We start from the raw sequence: 19,099 nt of genomic DNA on the forward strand, positions 1-19,099 counted from the left end.
TTCGCACAGGTATGCTGCTGTAATTTGGACTCACGCAGAGGGGGCTGGCTCCTGGGGGCGGTGGAGGGCACGAGGCAGGGGTGTTCCCAGGCCTCAGTGGCCCTGACTATGAGTGGGGTTCTTAGCCTTTAGAATCTTGAATTGGATTCTAAAAGAGGATTCTAAAGGCCAAGTGAACCCACCTTCCCTACCTCCACTGCCTCCTGGGGTTTGGGGCCCAGCCTCGGGGGGCTTGCCTGCCCCCTCCTGTCTTGCTTAGTTGCCTTTGCAAGTTTGAGGTTAATGTCCCCTGGAAAGCACCCCTGGGGCACCGGTAGGACCAGTGCACGTTTGGGGGCCCACAGGCAGCCTGCCCAGGCTGCGGTGGGGATGCTGTGGCTGCAGACCTGGCTCTGTCCGAGGGGAGGTTTGCACAGAGGACTGCGTTTGCCATTTGTGAAAAGGTTGAAGAGGAGACGGGGAAGTGAATAAACTCAGCTAAGCATGCTTCTGAGAGGACAGGATGAGCAGAGGGGAAATGGCAAAACATGTTGAAAGCTATCAGCTCGAAAGAAAATGAAACATAAGCGGGTGGAAATAAACAGTGAAAGTTTTTCAAAAGAAAGGGATGACTGGTATTCCTTGAAAGTGAAGGCAAAGAAAACACAGAATGGTAGGGGCGGGCATTGCTTTGTTGTTTTGGAGGTGAAGCTGCTGGAGCCCACCCCCATGGCAGGTCAGGGCGCTGGGAGCCCGCCCAGCGGGGCAGCCTGCGACCTGTGACCTGTAACCCCCGGCCTCTGGTCCTGTTGTCCTGTAGCTCGCCTGGCTGCCCTAGAATTTCTTGCATTTGGATCACACAGTGTGTGTTCAGCCTTTTGTGTCTGCTGTCATTGCACGTCAGCGTGTCCTCTGGGACTCAGCTCTGGCAGCACCAATCAGCAGCCGGTCCCTCTTCTCCTGTGTAAGCGTCTGTGGGTCTGCGGACAGACACTTGGGCGGTTTCCAGTCTGGACTGTAACGGATTGGCTGAGGTGGGCGTGGGGACCCAGGGATGCGCTCTCCCGGGTCCTCAGCAGCGCTAGGCCCCTGCTTGCCTGGGCTGGAGTGGGTGCCGTCTCACGCCCATGCGCTTGGCTTCCTGGGATGCCTGCATGTGGAGAGCCCTCCAGCCTGCTCGTGTGTGCTGCTTGCAGTGGGACAGTGTGGCGGCAGCATGCCCTGGGCTCGGTGTCCAGACAGCAGGGCCTCAGAGCCCTGGTGGGCGTGCTTGCTGCAGCCTGAGACAGCAGTGGCTGCCCTGCAGGAAGCCTCACTCCTCTCACCGCCCCACCTACTCACCTGCACCTCCTGTGTCCTGGGAAGCGTGGTGTTTGGCTCATGGCTGGCCTGCCTGAGATGTCTGTCAGCCTCTGTAAATATTTGATGACTTCGATGATAAAAAACAAAGGCCTGCTCTGTTCCTGGAGGGGAGCAAGATGGTGACTCTGGAACATTCTGGCCCTGCTGGCTGCTTCCTGGAGCAGTTTATGGATGCATTTTTGAGGCAGGCCCTTTGTGTTCTCTGTCTGGCAAGGCAGAGCGGAGGCAACGTAGCCAACTTTCCACCTGGAGCCTGGCTGGGCCTCTGTGAGTGCTGCCGGCCAGGGCAGAGGTCACAGTGGGGTCTTGCCCTTCAGACGTGACTTGGGACAAATCCTTGGTCCCAGGTCCTGGGGAGGACCTCAGAGGAACTGGGGTGCCCGGCCGTTTAGCAGAGGGGTCAGTGGCTGGCCAGCACTGTTGGGCCCTGGGGGGCTTGGCTGGGCTACCACAGGCACATGGTGTTCCTGCCCGCCACGGCCCTGCTCCCGTGGTTCTGCCCCCGTGCCCCTGCCCCCATGACCCTGTTCCTTCGGTCTTGCTCCCATGGTCCTTCCTTCGTGGCCTGCATGTGGCTGCAGTGGCACCTGACTCTGGCTTCCCCGCCACTGGCTGTTGCTTATCCAGGTTGCATGTGCAGTGAAGACACACCATCACGCCTTGCTGGCCTCGGGTTTGCGTGTGTGCGTGTGCGTGTGCGTGTGCGTGTTTGTGTGTGTGTGTGTGTGTGTGCCAGAGAAGAGGCCTGCCTGCCCCGTGGGTGCTTCCATGGGCATCACAAGCCCTCTGAGGCAGCCTTGCCGCGGGGGAGCAGGCCCCCAGGCTTCTGGTAACGAAGGCTTTCTCCCTGGGGGCGGGGTGGCAGAAACTGCTGGTGGGCCCCTGTGCTGCGGGTGGGGGTGGGTGTTCCACGGCTGACGGTCTCTCAACAAAGGGTTTCTCCTGTGTTTTCTCTTGGGTGGGCCCGGGGGTAGGTGCTGTGTGGTGGAGGTTGAATTCTGAGGGTTTCAGAAGACCTTGCATCTGAGCAGCTGCGGCAGTGATGTTCTGAAGCTCGCTGAGGCCCCGTGCTGCCGTGTGTCCCTCTGCTTGTCACCGAGTCCTGGCTGTAGCCCCGGGAGGTTGGCTTACCCCTGGGGGGTATGAGGACTGAGGCCCACGAAGGCTGTGCTGCCTGGGGGCCGCCTCTGCCTGGGATTCCTGTCTGCCGCTCAGAGTACCCGCCACCCTGCTGGGTGGGGGGCCAGACTGGAGCCCCCAGTGCCTGCGGCTGTGGGAAGGGGGCCAGCCAGTCTGACCAGGGTTGGGGGCACTGCCGGGAGCCATGAGCATGCTTTGCTGAGCTTGGCTTGTGATATGAAGCTGGGGTGAGGGGACAGCAGGCCTGGCGGGCAGGGTGTGGCCCACTGGAAGGTGTGGAGCCAGGAGGGGTCGTAGGCACGGCATCATGGACAGATGGGCCCCCCGGGGAGGGATAGCCGGGATGCAGATGAAAGGTGGCCCATGTGGGGCTTCCTTCTTTATTTAGAGAAGGAAAAGGCATATTTAAAGAGATGGTGTTGCCACCTTAAGGTCAACCATGAAGCTGGTTGACAGCCGATCACGGGGAAGGTTGGAGGGGACCCTACAGTGGGAGGGGTGTGGGAAGCTGGATGATGGAGGCTTCCTGTGAAAATGCTGTGTGGCTGGAGGGACTTTGCGGATGCGGTTGGGTTGAGGACCCTGAGATGGGAGATGGTCCTGGATTATCCAGGTAGGCCCAGGTCATCACTTGGGTCTCTATAAGGTGGCTGGAGGGTCCCAGGGGACAAGACGAGGGAAGGTGGAGGGTGAGGCCATGTGCTGAGGAACGTGTGGCCTGTAGACAGTGGACGAGGGGGTGGATCCTCCACGGGGCCCCAGAAGGAAGCAGTGCTACCAGCGACACCTTGACTCTACCCGTGAGGCTGCCTTCTCGCTTCTGGCCCCCAGAACTTAGAGAGAATAAACGTGCTGTTTGGACTGCAGTGGTGGCAGCTTGTTACAGTCGTGACAGGAAGCCATCCTGCCTCCTGGTCAGGGCACAGTTCAGCCCTGGCTCTGGGGGTGGTGGCCCACGTGCCCCCATCACAGAGCCGCAAGTTTCCTGGGGCCGAGTGGACCTTATCTGCCGGGCGGGACCTCGCAGGACTGGGGTCTCCATGGCAGGCAGGGAGGGAGGACGGGGGAGGACGTGGCCAGCTGTCCGGCCCTTCCCTTGGGCCTCCTCCTGGGGGTGCTGGGGGGCTTGGCCGAGGGGTGGGCAGGACTGGAGGGCCGTCCTGCTGCTTGCCACAGCCTGAGAGTGACGTCAGCCCCCAGAGGTGGCAGTTTTAGGGGAAGGGAGTCAGTGTCAGGAATCGGGCCTCCCCGGGGGAGTGTGTTGCACTTGTCAGGCTCAAACCAGATGTGTGTTCCTATTTGTGGGAGACCCCTTTTCCCTCCTCCCGTTCTGGTACAAATATTACCATTTAGTGGCCCCCCTCCCCAGAGTCTGAATTTGCAGATCAGCTTCACCAGTGACGGGGGGCACAAGGGCCAGGTGCCTCCTTCCAGCTGACCAGCCCATCTCTCCTGCTGCCTGCTGGTACCTCTCTGTTCCTTCCCTGTCTCTGTCCCCACTCCCTCATCTCTGTTCCCTCCCCATCTCTGCCCCCCTCAGCCCCCATCTCTGTCCTCATCTCAGCCCCCAACCCCATCTGTGTTCTCCCCAGCCCCATCTCTGCACTCCCCTCCCCCACTCGCCCCTCCCCCATCTGTCCCCACCCCCTGCTGGCATGAGCCCTGTATCCATAGCAACAGTTGCTGCTGTGGAAGCTGGTGCCTGCTCCCTCATCCCGTGGGGAGGTATTTTTGGCACTGCAGAGAGATTTTATTTTATCTTCGGTTTTGACTTTTACTCTTTGCATGAGCACTACACAGACAGAGCTGGGGGCAGCGTTCACAGGAGCCTCTGCTCTGGGGGGCACGGGCCTGAGAGCCACCCTGTGGTTGTGTAGGTGCAGGCCCTTCCCCATTGGATTCTGTGGACTTGGCCAGAGACGCTGGCTTCTTTGAGCAGCCTCTGGGGCAGCAGGTCATGGGGTCCACAGGTTGTATGGGGGGCTTCGGGCAGTGACTCTGGACAGCAAGAGTTGTCTGAAGGGGCGTGACTGAAGCCCCTTAGCCTCGGCCTGTTCATTGGGAGCACCTGGGGTGATTGATTTTGGGCACCAACCCAGCCCCGTGTGGAGCCTCATGCTGCAAGTTCCTGCGATGCTGCCCAGGACCCATTTTACAGATGGGGACACTGATGCCATCAGAGTGGTCTTGGGCATCTCTGCTGGGTGTCTTCTCAGATATCTTCCTGTCCCCACAAGGCCCATGTGGATGGCATGCTGTCTGGGGTCAGCTTCTTCCCCTAATGTGTGGGGCCCATTTCTTTAGGGGGTGCTCCCGGACCCTGCATCTCTTCATCTGCCAAGGTGGCATCTTGCAGGAGGCCACGGCGTTGCCCACGATGCCCGTGCCTGGACAGGTCTTCCTGGCAGTGTCCTGCCCGGGGTGTCCAAATCTGAGGCAAGGCCACACATGCTGACTGAGGGCAAGAACACCCCAGTGTTGCTATTTCTAACTTACCATCGTGGAAATCCCAAAGAGGCCAGAAAGTATACGGACAAACCTCATCCCACCCTGAGTTATTATCAGGAGTCTCCTGTGCATTCATCTTCTCACACCCTCAGTCTTGGCTCAAGTCCCAAGTGCAGACCTAGGGGTCAGACCTGCCGGGGCCTCTGGGGGACCTCGGTTGCTGCCCCCACAGCCAGCTCCCGCGGAGGGTCATGTCTCCCATTATGCAGTGCACAGTAAGTGCTCAGTGCACGCTTGGCGGGGGGATCGGGCCCATCCCTCCTCTTCACCCGCTGGAGGAGACGGAGCCCAACAGGGAGAAGCATTCAGGGTTTGTGGGTTTTACAGAATCAGGAATTCTTTCCCCAGTGAGTGTGTTTGGTGCAAACCCAAAGCCGTTTATAGAACAGCCGCCAAAGGGAGCTCTTGAAATAAACGCCATGGTAACCTGACTCTGGGGAGGAAAACAGCCTCGTGGTGAGCACGGCCGCTGCCCAGACACGGCCTCGGGATGCAGCCGGAGAGTGCGCTCTGTCTTTAGCTTCACCACATCCAACAGGTTGCAGAGAACTGGGGAAACAGAGGAAAGGAAGGAAAAAGGTCCCCATGCCCCCCTCCCGGAATGCAGCCCCCGTCTTGCTGGCTGTTTTGAGCTCACTGTTTAATTTTATTAAACCCCAGCCCGGTGCTTTCTGCCCTTGCCCGTTTCACCACTATCCTCAATGGTTGGGGTCTGTAACTGCCCCGTGGACCGCAGGGGCAGCGTCACCGCCGCCAGGCCCGTCCTGGGATGTCCGGCTGTTTCTCACAGTTATAAATACCTGTCCGGTAAAGAGTTCCAGACACACACACAGGCGTCGTGGCTGTGGACGGCTTCCCTGTGTGGGTCCCAGGTGGGTGCCGTGGGACTCGGCGCGGGCTGTGGGCGCGCTTCTTGGGCCACTTGCCTGCTGCGTGGCACGCTGTGTCTGAAGACGGAGTTTCCGTGTTAACGTTGTCTGCCACCTCTTACGTTGTCTTCTCCTGAGAGATGTTTTGAAAACCATAGAGGAAATAGGTTTTCATAGGGAAGTAACACCCGACTCCTGGCACCGATCCGAGTGTGAGTGCTGTCTCCTGCATGTGTCCCAGCCGGTTCTGCCTGTGTCCTGCGTGTGCACCAGTCACACACGTGCACTCGGGCGGAGCCGGGCACTTCCCGCAGCTGCTCAGATGCCTGGGGAGGCCTGCAGGGTTTGGGGGTCGTTGCTGACGAGCAGCAGCCCGGAGGAGAGAGCTGTGCCCCCAGAGAGAACAAAACCTGTGTTACGGGGAGCTGGGTGCATGGCTGTGTGGCAGCCCAGTGAGGGTGCTGCGAGCATTGGGAGTCACCGCTGCCCAGTGGCCTTGCAGGACACCCTCCCCAGGCTCTTTCCTGGCTCAGGGGTCGGATGGTCGGCACGACTGGTTTGCAAAGAGTTACAAGCTGCTGGTGATCCCAGCAGAGGAGGCTGTGAGCCAGCGTGTTGGCTGTGTCCTGTGGTTTACCTTGGCCGAGTATCTGCACCTGTCTTAGGCAATTCCTGCGCAGCTGGACCACACAAGGTGTTTCCCCGTGTCAAGGGCAAGGAAGCTGATGGGGCTAGTTCATGTGCATCACATGATGCCTGAGCCCTGGCCCTAGCCTGGGGAGTCATGGGTGCCCTGCAGGGGAGGAGCCCCAGCGTGGCCTGAGGAATGAGGGGAGCTGAAGGCCACTGAAGACTCCGGTCACTTTCTCAATGCTCTGGGCTCTGATGGGGAGGGGAGTTGTGCTGTGAGATGGCCGAGTCAGGTTGAGTCGGGGCCCGACCCGCACCCCTGGGGTGGGCAGGCCTCGTGGCCAGGTGGCTGACCTGCTGGCTGCTCCATGCACTCTCCCTCATGGGGAGTGGCACCCCAGCTGTCCCTGCTAAGTGCCACCTCCCCACGCGGTGATGCTCCTGCCTGTGGATTTGGCGAGAGCCGTGGGGTGTGCGGGAAGGAGGAGCTGTTTGTGCCCCTGCGGCCAGGGTGTAGAGACCCTGGAGGGAGTGCCGCTGGGGTGGGTGTGGGGAGGCCAGGTGCCGCATGATCCTGCTGCTGGTGACTGTGGTGCCTGCCCCAGCGTGGGTGCTGTCTGGGGCGGGCTGGCCAGCGAGGGGTGTGAGCAGGACTTGGCTGTCTGCGGAGCAGCCCTGGAGAGGTGAGCTGGAGGGTGGGCTTTGGGAACGCGCCCTGCTCTCTGCAGTGTGCCTGGGTCCTGGATTCTTTCACGCCTCCCCACCCAGAGTGATGCGCGTATGCCACTCCGACTGAGGTCTGCCTGTCTTCCGCAGCCATGTTTCACCCGTGTCAACTCTGCTCCTGCTCCTGGGAGCCCGCACACATCTGGAGGCAGTGGGAGCCAAAGTGGCCAGGCATCACATTCACACATGCCGCTTGCAGAGGTGTTCAGCTTCCCTGAGCCTCAGCTTCCCTCTGTAAAATGGGGGCAGCACCAGGCTGCCTGGCTCATAGGGTTGAACACCAAGGGCAGAGGTCTGGTCTTAGGTCACCTTCCGGGGCTGTCCAGCAGGTCATGACTGTTGGTAAGCGTTTGCCTGATGCAGGCGTGGACGGGGTAGAGGCATTGCTTCACCCGTCAGGGTGTAAGCGGCAAGGAGAGAGACTCCCTGCCTCAGCTCTCCCCACCTGGAGTGCGCAGGTATCAGACCTCAGATTCGCTCCCAGGCCTCAGGGCTGTTCCTGCCCTGTTGGAGGTGAGCCCCATAGCAGGTGGAGGCTGAGGAGGCCCTGCGGGGTGCCAGACATCCTGTGGGGTGCTGCATCCTGGGCGAGGCAGGGGTCTTGGAACACTGAACTCCATCTACTCACCCTGCCTGCATCTGTGGGTCTCAGTTGTGAAATGGGGAGGTGAATTTACCGTCACCTGGAGAACAAACCGTCCTGCAGAAAGCAGCTCCGCTGAGCACTGGCTCTGTGTTGGCTTTGGGATTCTGCTCTGACCTTGGGAAGAAGGTTGTATCATCTTCCCATGGGTGACTGAGGCCGCGGCAGGGATGGTCGTGCTTTTGCAGGCAGGCTCTCAGGGAGACCTGGGCTGTAGGGCTGGATAACTGAGGAGGGCAGGCTGGAGGATGACAGAGCAGGGGAATTGGGCTGGCGTGTTTACTTCACCTGTCATTTCATTTTACTGTGTTTCGCTATGTGTTTGTAATTTTTGGTCATTATTTCATTGCATACTTACGTACCCACGTAGTGGTAATTTTAACAGCTGAGGTGTGGATTCAGGCGTGTCCACCTTGTAATTGAACGGGCCAATCTTAGAACTCTGGGCTTTGGGCAGTTTAGAGTTTGAACTTAGAGAGTTTGCTGTGCATTCTTTTTAAAGTTCTTAGTGGTTTCACTGGAGATTGCACCACGTATCCTTGATTTCCAGAGCCTGATAAGAACTTGAACTTCTGCCACATCCTGCGCAAGGCAGGGGTATTGGAACATTGAACTCTGTCCACCCATCCCTGCCTGCCTTTTGTGATTTGTGTCTGAGATTTTCCTGTATGCTTGGTTTTCAGGAGTTTTATTTGGCTGCAGTTGCTGTGGTGTGATTTTCCTCATATTTAATCTTCGTAAGGTTTATAGTACTTAACGAATCTATGTCTAGATTTTTTGTTTCAGTTTGGAAAACTTTGGGCTGTTATTTTATGCATATTGCTTTTGTTTCATTCTTTATGCCTTCTTCTTCCAGAACCCCTTTTACGTATAGGTTGGACCTTTCCACTGTGTTCTAAGAGTTTCTAAAAAAGCCTCTTTCCTGTATGTCCATAGATTTTAGCTCTCTTGAAATTCTCTGTCTCACTATTTTCTTGACCACACTAACCAGGATTTTAATGTCTGTGTCTAATTACTACAATATTTGGATCCTCTGAGAGTTCGTTGCCACTGTCTTTTTTTTTTTCTCTCTCTTGATTTTCTGTCATCTGGTCTTGTCTCCTGGTCTGCCTGGCCATTTTTGATTGAGATGTTGAAAACTTAAACGGAGATATGTGAGGGAAATTGTGGGTGATTTCGTCTTCCTCTAGAGAAGGTTTACTTTTGTCCTCAGAAGGCAGTTATAATCAGATGAGATCATGTTACTCTAGTCTGAAATTGAGCTGATTCAAAGCCATGCTTCAGCCTTTTTAAGGGCTGCCCTGTTCCATTTTGTCCATTTTCTAGCATTTAGCCCTTCTGAGGGGACTAGACTGAAGCCTGGGCGTTTGCTGAGGCCTCCCTTCCCAACAGGGCCTGCGGAAGCTCCTTGCAGCATTTCATCAGCATCTGGTCTGCTGCACGGTGTTGATGCTAGAAGGGGCGACTGTCCCCTGGAAATGTATTTTGAGCCATATGTGTCATACTTAATATTTAATATAAGTTCATTTAAAGTATAAAAAGAACAGGTAGAATTAATTATATTTTTAATTTATTGTATTTAAAAAAATTTTTTTTGAAGCAGGGGAGGCAATTAGGTTTATTTATTTATTTATTTTAGAGGAGGTACTGGGGATTGAACCCAGGACCTTGTACATGCTAAGCATGTGCTCTACCACCTGAGCTATGCCCTCCCTCCTAGAATTAATTTTAATAATATGTTTTCCTTAACCCAGTATGTAAAAAAATACTGTCTTTTTAACATGTAAGGGTGACCTTGAAACATCACAGGTTTGAACTGCATGGGTCCACTTAATACATGGAGTTTTTTCAAGAAATACGTACCATAGTACTGCATGATCTGCGGTTAGTTGCATCTGTGGATGCAGAACTGTGGAGATGGAGGGCCGACTGTGAAGCTGTATGCGGATTTTCAACTGTGGGGAGGATCAGCGCTCCTAGCCGAGGTGCTGCTCAAGGGTCAGCTGTGATTAATAGAAGCTTATTAACGAGACATAAAATTCCTTTTAAGAAAGGCCGTGTCTTAGGAATCTACTGTGTATCTTACACTTAGGTTACATCTCAGTTTGGACCAGCCGCTTGTCAGGTGCTCATAGCCACACATGGCTCATAGCCGTTGGCCTGGGCTGCACGGCTCTAGGGGGTAATGCACTGAATGTGGGGGGCTCCCTGCTCTCTGTAGGAGTCAGACTCAGACCTTCTGCTCATTTCACATGCACATGCCCTGTGCGCCTGCTGTCTGGTCTTGTTTGTGGCTCCAGGGCACTTGATGCCAACTTGGGGAGGAACCAAGGAGTCCGTTCACAGGATTGGGGCAGATGGGAGCCACTGGGCTTTCCTTCATTCCAGGCTGCCCTGAGCCTCTGTGGTCCTCTGTGGCCTTGGTCACATGTGCTGGTCCACCTGTCAGTGCCTTCCTGGTGCAGCACCTGGCCCAGAGGGACAGCCCCCTACCCTTTACTCTGGCTCAGTGCCTGGCCCAGAGGGACAGCCCCAGCTTCCTGTCCTGTACCCTAGCATAGCTTCTGGCCCAGAGGGACAGCCCCGACCCGTGCCCTGTACCCCAGCTCAGTGCCTGGCCCAGAGGGACATCATGGGTGTCCAGGCCCGGGAGCACGTTCACTCAGCAGACACTAGCCTGAGGCCATCGGTGGCCAAAGCCTCTGCAGCCTGGCCCATGAGGTCACCTTACCTCTGTTGGTTGGATTAGTTGGGGCGTCTGGACAGGAGAGGAATGAGTCCAGACCAGCTTTTTCTCAGGTGGGGCATAGAGGGCCTGGCTGGATGGGGCCCTCTGCAGTAGGGGGCATCAGTTCCTCCCTCTTCTCTGCTCCTGAGCAGCCAGAGCTGTGGGTCTGGGTGTTCCTGGGGTTGGAGGTGTGGGGGAGCGGTCCACTTTCTGGGGGAGTGTCCATAGCATTCAGCACGTTGTCACAGGGACCCTGCACCCCGCTGCTACCCTAGGGTGACCCAGTCAGTCGACTGGAAGGTACAGGTACAGGAAGCGGAGCCAATGAGGAGGCCCCACAGGGGTGATCGGTCCGTAGCCTGGCCCTGGCACTGGGCCGTGGTGGCTGCCCTGCCCCGCCCCTGTCCACAGTCGCTGTCCTTGGTGGGGAATGTTCATCCTGGCTGACCCGTGTCTGTGGTGCATCCACATCTATCTTTAGGTGTCCCTGCAGGGACCTGCCCTTCCTAGAAACCAGACATGTGGTGTGGTCAGGTGCAGGGGGTGGCTGCTGCCCAGCCCCTGCCAGTTGGGCCTTGGGGCCACCCCAGGCAAGTGCTCCTGGTTGGGGGGTGGTGAGGGAGCCAGGGCCAGAGCAGGGAGTGGCCGGGGGGATGTCTCTTGTTAGCTCCCATGCTCACCAGCCTCCTGTTTGCATTTCACACCACGCTGAGCCACTGCCCTGGCCCCGGGTCCCAGGGTTAGAGCAGGCATTCCCCTGAGAAACGCAAAGCTCCGCCGGCCCCGGTTGCCATTGTCCTGTGTGGCTCTGCTGCCCCTGCCTCCTGGTTTGCCTTGCCCCACTGGCCCGGTGGCCCCATGCCCTGTTCTCCCTGTCTGCCTGCTTCCAGGACAGAACTGACCTGAGTTTGGTACCCATCCCCCCCCCCCCACCAAGACCTCTGTCCTTTCCCACTGTCGGGAGGGGAGTGAGGAACGGTGAGGCCAGGACTGTAAAGACCCCACGGCTCGCCCAGGAGGGGCGAGCTGGACCGTGGCGGGCTGACTGCCCGAGGGCTTGTCGGGGAGGCCTGCCTGAGAGCGGCCGTGTCCAGAGGTAGCGTGTCTCGGCCATGGCCGTCTTTCACCACCTGGGGACTGTCTGCAGAGTGAACAGGTCTGTCCGTGGCCCACGTGGCGGCTGAGGCCCCCTGAAAGGCTTTGTGAGGTGGAGGGCTTGGGCCTGCCCAGCGAGCTCCTGCCCTTCGGGATGCGGGTGGCCTGTGGCTTTGTCCCCTCTCAGGTGCCGCCTACCCCCAGCCTGTCTGCTCTCTCAGAGCTGTCCCTCATCCTGCATCTGGTCTTCTTCCTCTGTTTGGCTCCTTTCCTCTGCCTGTCCCTACCAAGTGGCGACAGCTCCCGCTGGCTTCTTACCATGGCCCTGTGTCTGTGTCCTTTGATGAGGATGGTGGGTGGGGGCCTTAGCTGCCCACGACCCAGAGCCTGGGGTGGAGTACGGGGCAGAGGCCTCCACCCTGGGGTGCCCAGCACAAAGGGCCTGTCCCGAAACTGACCCACTGTGCTTGTGCCAGGGACAGGGCCTTCCTAAAGGTAGGCAGGGGGCACCCCCCGCCCACCCTGGACTTCACCTCTGACCCTTTCCAGAGTCAAAAATGACACAGACCCCAGTAAGGGGACGGGGCTGCCACAGACGAGGTGATGAACCCTGTTGTGTCCATAGAACTGGAGGGGGCCCTGGTGGGGCTGCCAGCCAGGCCTGAGGAACCGCTCTGGGCAGGGGCCGTAGCTGCTCCCGCACCCCACCTGCTGGCTGACGTGAGCAGGACTGATGCTGGCCCAGCCTCAGCCTGGTGACAAGGTGCACCCATGGAGGATGTGCGTAGTGACTGGGAAAAGGCTCCACCCGGCTCCGTAACAGGTGCGTGTTCGGTCACGTTTGTTACCTGTTTGTTTGATCAGCCGTGGACTGTTTTGTAACAACACCTCAGTGCAGAAGGAAAATGTTTGTCTCTCAAAGCCGGATGACCACAGGAACCAAAAACTCCTAAATTCCAGCATGCCTCATTTTATGACATACAAGAGTGATCAGGTGATCAATAAAGGCTTTCAGGAAAAAACTGTGTTATATTAGGTCTGTGGAGTGGAAATGAGAATCCAGACTGTGCTAGAGATGCTTTTACTTGCATATTTTTATACTACAACTGGGGAGACCATCAAATTCCATGGGAACCGTGTCATCGACCATTAAAGTAGTGGCAGTGTTTACAACATGCCGGAGGTGGCATCCTTTACAGCTACTTAAACTTGTGGCTTGACCCCAGATCCTGCGTGGTGAGGGCACCGTGTCCGGTAGGTGGCAGATGGGGCAGGGCCCAGTGGGGGCTGGCGGCTGGCGGCTGGTGGCTCTGTCCTTTGTGGGAAGGGCAGTGGCCCAGTGGCCTTAAAAGAACAAAGCCCCCTTAACAATGTTAGTTTTGAGTCATTTGTGCACCTAAACCTCCCTCCATAAAGAAGATGGTTATATTTACGAAAGCAGCGAGGGGCTGGAGAGTGACGGTCACGTTTCCTCCCCAGGGAGTCGCAGCCTTGCTGGCACCCATGACAAAGGCGATGGGAGTGTCGGAGCGCCTGACCCTCGCTGGCCCGTCTGTCCGCTGAGATTTGACTCTCGGTCTGTCCCCAGTGAGATCTTCCTCTTTCTGTGGCTCCACGGACCCTTCCACGTTGGGTCTGTGCTCCCTCAGGTGTGGGGAGCACATCTCATGTGGTAGCAGTGGGAGGACTTTTCATTTTAATAATGATGCCTTTATATTATATTATTTTTTTAATTTATTTTTTTTAGAAGCAAAGGAAAGCTTTATTCTGTGATCGAAGAATGGAGAGGTGTGAGCTACAGCACATCCTCTCCGATGCCTTTATTTTGTTTTTTACTTTTTAAAATATTTTATTATTGTATTATTTAATTATTTTATTTTGGCAGGGGGGTGCGGTGGGGAGGTAATTAGGTTGGTTTATTTTTAGAGGAGGCACTGGGGATGGAACCCAGGACCTCAGGCGTGCTAGGCATGCGCACTACCACTTGAGCTACACCCTCCCCAGGATGCCTATGTTTTAAATGTGAATTAGAAAAAGCATACACCCCCTCCCCTGTGATTTCACATATTTTAAGGCTTAGATGAGGCTAAGGAGAATACTTGGGTTTAAAAGAAGTGAATTTATTTTTAAAACTGCAGTGAATATTAGAGTGAGCAGATCACAACCCAAAGTGTGAGATATTGCCTTCTCTCCAAGGCTCTCCTTTGCTGCCCTGGTGGGAGCTCAGCTCTTAAGAGAGGTTAGGACAGCCCCACTGAACCACCTGCCTCGGGGCAGCCCAGCCCCTGCCTGCTGCCCCTGCAGCCAGTGGCCCCTGTGCTGAAATAAACCACAGTCAGCCCACTCTCCCTGGGACCCCACACCCTCATATAGGATGCTTCCTCCTGGGACCCCTGCCCTGCCTCTTCTTCCCAGGCCACGGGGGTGTTCCTTTGGCCCAGGGGTGCGTCCAGCCTAGCCCTTTGCTCTGATTTTTGGCATAGTGTAATTGTGCGTTTATCTGCCTGCCACCCTCTACCCCCCGAGGTTGTCCACAGCCCTTTCCTGCATGCCCAGAGCCTCAGTGATCCTCTGGTGACTGAGTGAGGCGCATGGGCCCCTGCTGGAAGCGGGAGTCGGGATAGAGCAGGACCCTCTCCACTGACAACCCCGCTCCCTGCGCACCGCCACCCCTGAACCCCAGACTCTGCACTCAGGATGAAAGGACAGCGAGGAGATTGCCAGCTCTGCAGCAGCGGGAGCCTGGGTCAGATCCTCCGGACCTGGGAACGTTTTTCCCACCGGGGCATCCGGGGCCTAGAGTGTGCAGAGAACACTGGGCAGGGCCAGGGACCCTGCCCCGGCTCTCTCTGTCCTTGGAGCCCCTGGCCTGGGTGATGCCCTATACGTGGGACTGTTCCCAACAAAGACCCCTGAGGCTTGCTTTTGTTTTGCTATATGACCAGATGGGGTTGGAGGGAGGTCCGGGTTGTCAAGCCCAGGACTCCGGCTGTGCTTGTTCTGGGCACTCTCCGACAGCTGCTAACATCCCACTCTGCTCTGAGTGTGTGGATCCGTCCTTTCCCTGGCTGGACTTGTGGGTCACCAGGCAGCTCTGCTCCTTATGGAGTTGGTTGGGCTTTGCCTGGTGAGAGGAGCCACCGAATCCCCTGAGAGCCACCAGGGTGGAGCTGGTGACTGTGGTTGTCATGGGAAGGTCTGTCAGACCCAAGGCTTTTCTCCTCTGACCCCCTTGGCCACCCGTCCTCCCTGCCCCCGCTTAGAGGTGCCATAAATAGCCTTTTCCCTATAGGAGACAAAAGCCAGCATTGTCCAAAAATGCTCTTATCCTTTATAATCTGACTGACTCTCATCATCTTTGGGGAAACAGGAGCCACTAATTTACCCAGCACCAGGGACCGGGTGGGAGGGATCCTGGTCTAAGTGACCTCATGTCCCTCTCTGGTTGGGGTGAAGAACTGTCCCACAGTGATACTGTGTGAGCAGCCAGAGCCCACCCCCTCAACACCAGACCTCAGCACCTGATGCTGGCAGGATTTGGGGGTCTCGAAGGGATCAGACGCTCTCTTCCTACCCTGGTTCACGACCCCGAGCCCCGAGCACACCAGTTAGTAAATCCACCCCACAAACAGTGATGATGCACCAGTCACTGGGGTGGTCCTGACTCCATGGAGTCACTGATGTAACGGGGTGAACCAGCGATCAGCAAACAGTGACAAGGACCCCGACCAGCTCTGAGAGGGGATACTGGGCAGCACACTGCAGGCAGATCTGGGCAGTGCTCTGAGGACATGCCAACTGACCTTTTAAATTATCAAGCAGTGTGTCACCTAGTTAAAAATAGCCCCGTGGCTCAGAACATAAAATGTCTGTTGCCTCCCACCCTCACGCCCAGCCCAGCTCCAAGAAGCGCCGTCATTAAAGATCTGACTTGTGTTATACTTGAACCTAACGGGTATCTAAAAACAAAAACTGAAGCATCAGCAGGGCACTTCCCTCTCCCTCTCAGGTTTTGTCAGTTACGGTACTTATAACATGAACCTTTTGCTCTGAAACTGTAATCAAATCTTTTACTTTGCTGTTGGTTGATGCTGAAATACTGACAAAAACAATTTTTTTTATAACTATATATAATCCTGTGAGTTTCCTCTAGGATCAGTGACTAGACCACTGGAGGGGAATTGCAGTGGAAATGTCCTTGCCCAGAGCTGGCTGGCTGCTGGGGCGGGGAGGGGCACAGCGGGGCACAGCGGGGCCTTCCTGGCCTCCTTCACGCAGTGCAGTCGAGCTCAGTCCCCTGTCGCAGGCCAGTGGGGTCGGCTTTGCCAAGGCCCCTTCTGTGTTGTTCTGGGTTCTGCAAAAATGCTTCTTCCAGTAGCTGATTCACCTGGGGTGCTGGGAAGTGACCTTTGGGTTCTCAGGTATCTGAGAACGAGTCTTTGGGCCTCGTGGTTTGATGTTGTCTGGCTGGTTGTATAAATCCAGATCCGAGTCGGCACTTTGAAGATGTTGCCAGCGTTGCTGGTGAGCCAGGGTGCCTGCCGGGGTGTTCCTCGGTGGGTAAGACTTGCTCTCTGTCCTTGGGAGCCTGAATTTTGCTGGAATGAGGCTGGAGGTGGGTTCTGGCTGCGGCACGTGCCTTTATTCTAAATAGTTCTCCTTTCACGCAGGAGATGCTGTTCCCCTTTCTCCTTGATCTGTTCTCTCCTCTTGTAACTCCTGTTCCCTGTTGGTAGGGCTTCCAGCTCGTTCTTTCATGTCTCTGGATGTTTTTCTTCTATTTCTCTCATTCAGTTTTCTGATGCTTCTTTCATTTAATTTTTTACATTTGAAAAACTGAAGTATAACTTACATATAATGAAATAGATCTTAAGTGTACACGCCGACAGGCTCTGACAGGTGCGTGCCATGGTGTAACCCTTGTCCTCTGTTACCACGTAGAATGTTCCCATTGCCCCCTGGTTCTCAGCTCCTGCGTCTCCCCCGGCCCTAGAGGCAAACACTTATTCTGGTTTCAACCTCACACGTTAGTTCTGCGTTTCGGAGATATTACAGGTGGAGCTGTTCTCAGTCCCTTGTCTTGGGGTGGGTCCTGGAGGGGAGTGGCTGGACCTAGAGCATGCGTGAACCTGCGGGGGGCTCTCGGAGACTTGCTCTTCTGGCAGATGTGTGCCCAGAGGGCTCAGCTGGTCTGGACCGCCCTGTGGTCGCAATGATCCATCTTTTCATTTTAGCCATTCTGGTGGGCGTGAAGTGGTGCCCTGGGGTTGTGATTGGCATTTTCCTGGTGGCTTATGATGCTGAGCATGTTTTCAAGTGCTCGTCGGCCACGTGTGCGTCTTCTCCTGTGGCTTCTCTGTTTGTGTCTTTATTACTGAGGTACAGGAGTTCTGTCTGTATTCTGGATGTGAATCCCATGTCAGATATATGTGTTGATAATAGCTTCTCCCAGTTGGTGGCTTGAACTATTTTCTTAAACAAATCTTTTTTTTTTCATTTATTTTTATTTATTTTTTCTTTTTTTAATAGATTTTATTCTTTTAGAGCAGTTTCAGTTTCACAGCAGAATTGAGCAGAAAATAGAGTTCCCACATAGCCCTCCCCACCCCCACATATATACTCCCCTACCCTCATCATCCCTCATCAGTGTGGCATGTTTGGTACAATCGATGAACCGACATGGACACATTATTATCAACCAAAGTCCATGGTCTGCATTAGGGTTCACTTTCGATGTTGTACATTCTGTGGGTTTTGACAAATGCATAATGACTTGTAGCCACCTCTATAGTGTCATATGGAATAACTTCATTGCCCTAAAAATCCCTTGTGCTCCATCTATTCATTCCTCCCTCCCTCCCTCCCTCCCCCCCAAACAAATCATTTTTGACGAGCAGAACGTGTTTCTGTGTTGTTGTCTTGGTTAAGGGGTAGCTTTTGGTGTTTAATGTTTCGCTGCATTACAGAGTATCTTCTTTTTAAAATACGGAGCTTTAATTTGCCGAAGCTCTTCCTTGATTGTTCCTATCTAGGTGGAAGCTTCTTCTTATTTATGTGTGTCAGCGTCTTGGAACCTCCTGAGGACATGAACTAGATTTTTTGGAAGTTCCTTTTGTCCCTGAATGATTCGCTTTTCTGGGATCAGCCTCGGTGTTTCTTTGTTCTGTTGGTGATCATGCCGTCAGTCCCACCTGTGCACGAAGCGGCGGCTGACGGAGGGTTTGTGGGGGTGGGGCTGGCGGGAGGGAGGCTGCGCAGTGGGTGCAGTGCCACGTGGGATGGGGCTCCTTAACCGGGTGACCTTGTCACGGTCCCAGGGCCCCCTTCTCTGTGGACTGGTTGCAGTCTGGCTTGATGTCTACTGTCCTTCAAAGGACTCGAGGGGTCTTGGTCTGTGTTTCCTTTCAGCTCTTTTTTCTCCCCCACGTCTGTCCAAATTTCCCCGCTTCTGACTTGCTGGAGTGTCTCAAAACTCACCGTTTCGTGCTCATTTGCATTTATGTTTCCTTCTGAGATTCCTCCTGGTGGGAGGGTGCAGGCGTGGGCTCTGTGGGCCGGTGGGTCTGGGATGGAGGTGACGCTGAGGACACACGCTCGGGCTGGGAGAGAAGGCCACGAGGGGGCCCATAGAGGTAGGATTCATCCATGAGGTGAATTTGAAAACAACAGAGCTCTTGGGGTTGTTCTGAGCGCTCTGTGGTGGGAACGCTTTGGGGGGTTTTCAGAAGGGAGGGGCTGGGATCCAGGTAGCTGGGGTGGGACGGGGCGGGGGCAGGCTTGGTGATGGATGGAGGTCGGGGGATGCTGGAGCAGGTGGGTGGGGGCAGGGAAGGCTCTTGGGATGTTAGGATGTGCTGAAGGGTGTCGGTGGTCTTCCTCCTGAGATGTGGCTGGAGGACAGGTGTGGGCGACAGATACCGCACAGCTGGCTCCCAGCACCGTCATGGTGTGGTTGCTTTTCCCCAATTAAACTTAAAGTCCAGGTCGGTGCTCCCACGTGTTCCCAGGCCCCAGGAGGTGTGTCTGCCGTGTCCTCCAGCACCGATGCGGGCTTGGCTGCGGCCGTGCTTTTCCTTCTCTGCTGACGCCTCTTGTTTCTTGTCAGTGTCTCCTAGTTTTCAGATTCTCATCTGCTGTGGTCATGAACATGTCCTCAAAGTTGTGTGTAAATTAGAAGTAAATGGATGCGCCTTTCTTTTAACAATGCTCAGTAAGTGGGCGTGGAGGGAGGAAGGCCTCAGAGGTGTTTTTAGGGGAAAAGCTCATGCGTGTTTTGGAGCATGGGTTTTCGAGATGTCCCTGGCTCGCGGGGACCTTTTTCCTGAGCTCACCGTGCAGGGAAGGGCTCCCTTGGGGTCAATGAGGCTGCAGGGTCTGATGTCACAGAGGTTGGAGAACTAGGAGTGGCTTGTGCTGCTG

General features: G+C 55.7%; 1 protein-coding gene across 1 annotated transcript in view; it reads left to right on the forward strand.

Moving 5' to 3' along the window:
- WNK2 (WNK lysine deficient protein kinase 2) overlaps nucleotides 1-19,099 on the forward strand; it is a 116,389-nt gene that overhangs the window by 14,340 nt on the left and 82,950 nt on the right.

The sequence above is a fragment of the Camelus ferus genome, chromosome 4 (assembly GCF_009834535.1).
Source record: "Camelus ferus isolate YT-003-E chromosome 4, BCGSAC_Cfer_1.0, whole genome shotgun sequence".
In the NCBI taxonomy this organism is placed as follows: domain Eukaryota; kingdom Metazoa; phylum Chordata; class Mammalia; order Artiodactyla; family Camelidae; genus Camelus; species Camelus ferus.